The following is a 6,238-nucleotide window of genomic DNA, read 5'->3' as shown; positions in this document are numbered from 1 at the left end:
AACTTGCTTTTTAATAAAAGTTAATTTATTTATTTTAAAGATATTGATGTTTCTTATTAGTAGCAAAATAAGTAATACATAATAAAAGGTATAGAATATTTCTAATCAAATAAAATATAGGTATTAAATTACTACCACTTGACTACCAGTTTAATGAGTCAACTAGTTATGATGTTTTATTATTCACTATTATGGTGTATACTATGATAAATAAATTTAAATTAAATTATTTTAAACAAAAGATAATGTAATACAATTTAATTAAACTCTCCATTTATTATATTTTTTATGTTTTATTTAATTACATGTTAGACCCTATATACCTTCTACCCTACAACCCAAAACATAAATCGCACTCTTATTTTTTCCGAAAAAATGCAATTTGAAAGTGAATTTAAACCAAATTAACTTCATAACCATGAGGAAAAAGAGTGTGCATAAATAACCATGATTGTTAGCAAGATCCTTAAAACATATCACATATATGGATATAAAGGTCGATTTAATATGTATATACTAACAGTGTAAGTGTTTTTTACATTGTCAGTAAATCATTTATCATTGATTTGTTAATTATCATTAACTCTTAAACAAAAGTAATACAAATCAATAGTGGATGATATGCTGATAATAGAAAAAAGTTTTTAACGAAACATGGAACTGATTTTTATGGTCAAGTTGTTCTATTGTGACTTGTTCTGATCCAATGGAGTAGCATGGTTCTTTGGTCTTACAATAGGGGTGACTTGAAGTTAAAAGAACTCATATCCTCTCCGGTATTGAAGAGTCCAGCCAATATTAAAGTATAAACAGAAAAAATAATTTTTATGACTTTAATCTTTTTATTAAAAAATAGCTTATAATCATATTTGTTGTAGATTTTTTTTTGCAACTTGTTATAATTTACATCCAATACTAAACTCTCTAGTACCATCCAAAAGCATTCCATCCAAGGAAATGAGTGATATACAAAGCCTATTCCATAAAAGGAAGTTTGTGCCAAATGTGATAATTAATTCCCCTTTAGATAGAAAGTCTTCAATCATTTAATGCTTGATTGTATTCTAAAAACTCTAATAAAGCATGGAAAGGGGGAGAGAATAGAGCAATTAGTTAAGTTCACTCAAGGGGTATATGTAGTTCAATCATCTATTTTAAAATTTTCTTCCTACTTTCCTTCCACTTCATGTGTGTATTTTTGGGAATATTTGCCTCTTGTATATGTATTATTGTTGTGTGAGTTGAGATTATACTTATAGTAAGTAACATTTGTGTAAGAGTTTTATATATTTTTTCTATCATTCATTTTCAATTATCATCGACTCTACCAACAGGCATTGATTCAAGTGGTACATGTTTGATTCCCCTTAAGCAAAGTCTTGAGTTCGAGTCTTGTGGATGGAAAAAATGTCTGCTGGAAGAGTTAGCCTCACATACTTGTGGGTGTTTCTAGCTCGGCAGGATTACCTCCGGTGCGAAGATACTTGTGGGAAACAAAAAAAATTATCATTGACTCTTCAAAAAATATATTACAAATAAATAATAAATGATATATTATCTATATATAAATCTTTATATTGATAATTCATAGATATTATACTTAATTTAACAATGAGAGAGATTGAGGACTTAAAAGTAAGGAGAGACAGATTCCATACAACAATTTTCTTGTATAAAGTTCAAACACAATATTTTTTAGCATTCATAAAATAGACACACGCAACCTTAGCAGATAAGTGTTGCAAAATATTACGTGTCAAATGGAAATGTCCATTTATGTGCTAAATAATAAATGGAGAGGATATTCACCTCAAATAAAACACTAAATGGTACAATAATAATATAAGGAGTAGTATTTCATAATGCTGTGGATAATGTTGGAAAATGTAGTTAATGTGGCTATTAGAAATTAAATAACAAAAAAAAGAATGGTGTATTTTATTGATTGAATAGAAAGAATTTGAATGAATTGAAATATTTGATTGAATGATGAATTACAAAGAAATTAACCAACTTATATCGAAAATATAAGAGACTTAATACTAATTAACTCATAATCTCCTAGTCCATTTTACGCATGTTTTAATCATAAAAATTGAATTTACAATTATTATTTGTTATGTAAATATAAATAAGTTTAAATTAATTACTAACTCAATATAATATTTATCCTAAAATATTTTCCAACTCTCTTCATGCTAAAGAGTGAATGTTGACAGTTTCTAGCATGAACAAAATCTGATTGAATGGAGAAAACTCTAAAGACTTTATTAGAAAGTAATATAAAATGATGCAAAATCTGTCACATTTTGGAGGCAATTACTAGCTAAAGATGTATTATGTATGAAATCTAGAACCCTTCATCAAAATAATTGTTTGACATATCAACAAACCTAAACCATTAGATGGAGAACTAGAATTAGGAAACAAACCACCAAAGTTATAGGTAGGTACTTCAAGGAACACTGATTATTATACAAGGCACATGCTAAAATTTGAGGGTACCCCGACATGTATATTAGAAGAAGGCTTGATTACAATATAAGAAAGATGGCATAGAATGAGAATTAGTTACGACATGTTGAAATATGAACAATATTTATTTAAAAATAACAATATTTAATAATACTATTTTGGGTTTTTGGGCAAAGAATATAATGAAATATGAGCAATTTTTGCTCAAGAATAAGAAAAGAAGAATATGATGAAATATGTGTAATTTTTTCCAAGAATAACAAGAAGAATATGATGAAATAAAAGTAATATTGCCTATGAATAACAAGAGATGAATATGATAAAATATGAACAATTTTTTGCTCAAGAATAACAAGAGAAGAATATGATAAAATATGAGTAATTTTTGCTTAAGAATAACAAAAAAAGAATATAATGAAATATGAGTAATATTTGCCTCAAGAATATCAAGAAGAATTGAGAGAAATAGAAGTGATGATTGACTATTACTCATTGATGTTAAAGGATGATCAAATTTGCAATCAGGACCGAACGTAAAAAACTTATCTATGTGCATAAGGTATTGAGTTATATATATACATCACTATCATTCCTCATGAACATATACTGCTGAAGTTGGTCTTTATCATATGCAAGATTGATATTGAATTGGTGATAGCAGACTCTCATTGCTAGCCAAATGCACCAAGATGATGCAGAGTAGATGCTAGGATTCCTCGGTCAGATATGGATCATGGCCTATGGCCTAAGGCACATTATGTCACACACCAACTCTTCTCTCGGTTAGATTAGCCTTGATAAGTTGGACCAATTTTGCTTTATATAAGTCATGAATGTTTGTTGTAATAGAGCCATGATTAGCACATTACTTTCACATTTAACATGCACATTGTATCACACACCAACTCTTTTCTCGGTCAGATTAGCCTTGATAACTTGGATCGGTTTTGCCTTGTATAATTCATGAATGGTTGTTGTAGTAGAATCATGATTAACACATTACTTTCACATTTAATATGCACTTAATTCTCTCTCTTTCAGCACATGTTTGTTAGTTAGGAATTAGTTATGTTTTTAGTTACTTTCTTAGCAAGATATCGATACAATCTCCAAGCTATAAGTTGGAGTTAGATGTATTCAATTCATGAATCAATAATATACATTTTCTCATTATTTTCTTCAAATCACAAGATGGTATTAGAGCTCTCAAATTGAGAGCTCTACTACAACAACCATTCTTGATCCTACAAACCCTATCTTTTATTTTATTCCACACCAAGCAAGCTTATTCCTGCACTAGCTTACAACATTTGCATAAGCTTTCTCATCCTTCCTGAATCACGACAATGGAAGAAAAATCATATTAGACAGAACATGCAGAACATGGTGCTGATACATCACAAAACCTAACCAGACCTTATTACTTGTATCCATGAGAGAATCCAGGAGCTATATTGGTTTCACCACCATTGAATGGTGAAAATTACCACACCTGGAGTAGGTATATGAAAAGAGCTATTTGATCAAAGAACAAATTCAATTTTCTTAATGGAAGAATAGGCACACCACAAGAATCAGATGCAACATTTGATGCTTGGGATATATGCAACACCATGGTGATCTCTTGGATCGCAAGATCATTAAGCAACCAGATAGCCCAAAGCTTAGTTTATTTTGACAATGCACAAGAGCTTTGGGAGGATCTAAGGGACAGATTCTCAAAAGGTGACTATTTTAGAACCTATATTTTACTTCAAGAACTACATTCTATCAAACAATGAGATAGAAATGTATCTACCTACTTCACTAACCTTAAAATCATATGCGAAGAATTAGACTCTTTAAGACCTATACCCACCTACATATGCACCAACAAATGCACCTACAATTTCTTGAAAGCCATCAAGAATTATAGGGACGCATAATACATTATTTGTACCTTAAAGGGACTTAGTGATCAATATAACACATTAAAGACTCGGATCCTTCTAATGGAACCACTGCCACACATCAACAAAGTGTTCTCATCAATTCTTCAACAAGAAAGCCCTCAAGAAGGTGTTACTCATGGAGGACACAGAAGTATGATCAACAATGTTAACACTAGGCAATCATGGAAACCACAATTTAATAGAACAAGTGGAAGAGGTGCACTAAATTTCAACAATAGGGGATGAAGGAAGTACCAGGCTAATGGAGGAGCTAGCACAAGTGTCAAGAGATATAGACGAACAAGAAACAACAAAATATGTACCTTCTATGGGAAAGAAGAACATACTACAGAAACCTGTTATTTCAAACATGGGTTCCCACCCAATTTCAAGTTCAAATCTAAGGGAACCAATGTGATTAACAATGTTCACATAAAACAGAGAAGCCAAGAAGACACTGAACACACAAAACCTCTAGCTACAGATCACATAAAACATGCCCAACTAAGTGTCAATCATGAGTATGGCCAACCAAATAAGCCATGAATCAATCAGTCTAGATGCTACTCACACATCGGGTAAAGTTTTTACTCACAAAACTTGGATTATTGATAGTGGAGCCATAGATCATCTCACAAACTTCACACACTATAATACTATCAAACCTATTTTTGTAAAACTACCAAATGATGTCATTGTCATGGCTAAACATTCTAGAACTGTTATTCTTTGTAATCACCTAACACTAAACAACGTCTTATATATCATTAGCTTTAAGTAAAATTTAATCTATGTGCATAAACTTGCATACTCTCTTCAATGCAAGCTTGTTTTTTATGAGATTACATGTCTCATCCAGGATATTACTACCTCAAGAATGATTGGACATGCTGAAATCAAGAATAACCTTTACATATTAACCAGCCATGCTCAATCAAGTGACATATTACACACTATTAACCACAATGAGAAACCAACGGTCAAAAAATATTACAGTATACCACAACCAGACCTTTATCCTACTAACAACCTAATTATTTTATTAATACCAATCAGCAAATGAAATAAGCTGTACAATGAGTAGAAAAGAAAATAGTATTGCTAATACAAGGAAACAAGGCCATTATAATTAAAGTGGGAAAAAAAACATTTCTTAGATGAGCGGATGATGATAATGTTAAAATTAAGAAAAATAACTCAACATGTTATGTAAAATCAAACTAGCAAAACACGCATAACGCACACACTTAAAAAGAAGCAGAACCACTGAGAAAGAAGTTTTAAGATCAAATACAAAACGTTGTATCAATTCTTCTGCCAAGAAAGGTTTTGCCTTTTTTGCTCGACCCTTGTAACTAAGTTTTCCAAGTTTTCATGTTTCACTCTGCAAATCATACTTGAGGAAAGCAAGTTTGTAAAGTCCAACTTCTAATGGCAATTATTGATAATTATGACCAGTTTCTAAGAGTTTAACTTAAAATAAAAGCATTAGAAGTCTTTAGATTGCAGCATAGGGATTTTGGAATAGTATAAACATTATCTCATTCCATCTATTTAGTATTTCTTTTGGGTGGAACTTACATAAGACTTGAGTATTGCTGCAATTTATTTATGGTTTCATGGTTTTTAGCAAATGTATTGCATTTTACATGGGTGAAACCCATGCACTTTTCAGAACTTATGTGGCCATTATGAACAAAATAGCTGATTAAATTGTAAACTTGATGTAGTAGGTCAGTAGGCAGACAAATTTAGTCAAATGGTAAGTCACTGCAACCTCAAATATGAGATTAAACATCACCAGGAGAAACATATAGAGCAAAAGTCAATAC

The sequence above is a fragment of the Lupinus angustifolius genome, chromosome LG03 (genome assembly GCF_001865875.1).
Source record: "Lupinus angustifolius cultivar Tanjil chromosome LG03, LupAngTanjil_v1.0, whole genome shotgun sequence".
NCBI lineage: Eukaryota > Viridiplantae > Streptophyta > Magnoliopsida > Fabales > Fabaceae > Lupinus > Lupinus angustifolius.
The sequence above is the reverse complement of the archived record's forward strand: the minus strand, read 5'-3'. Positions refer to the sequence as shown.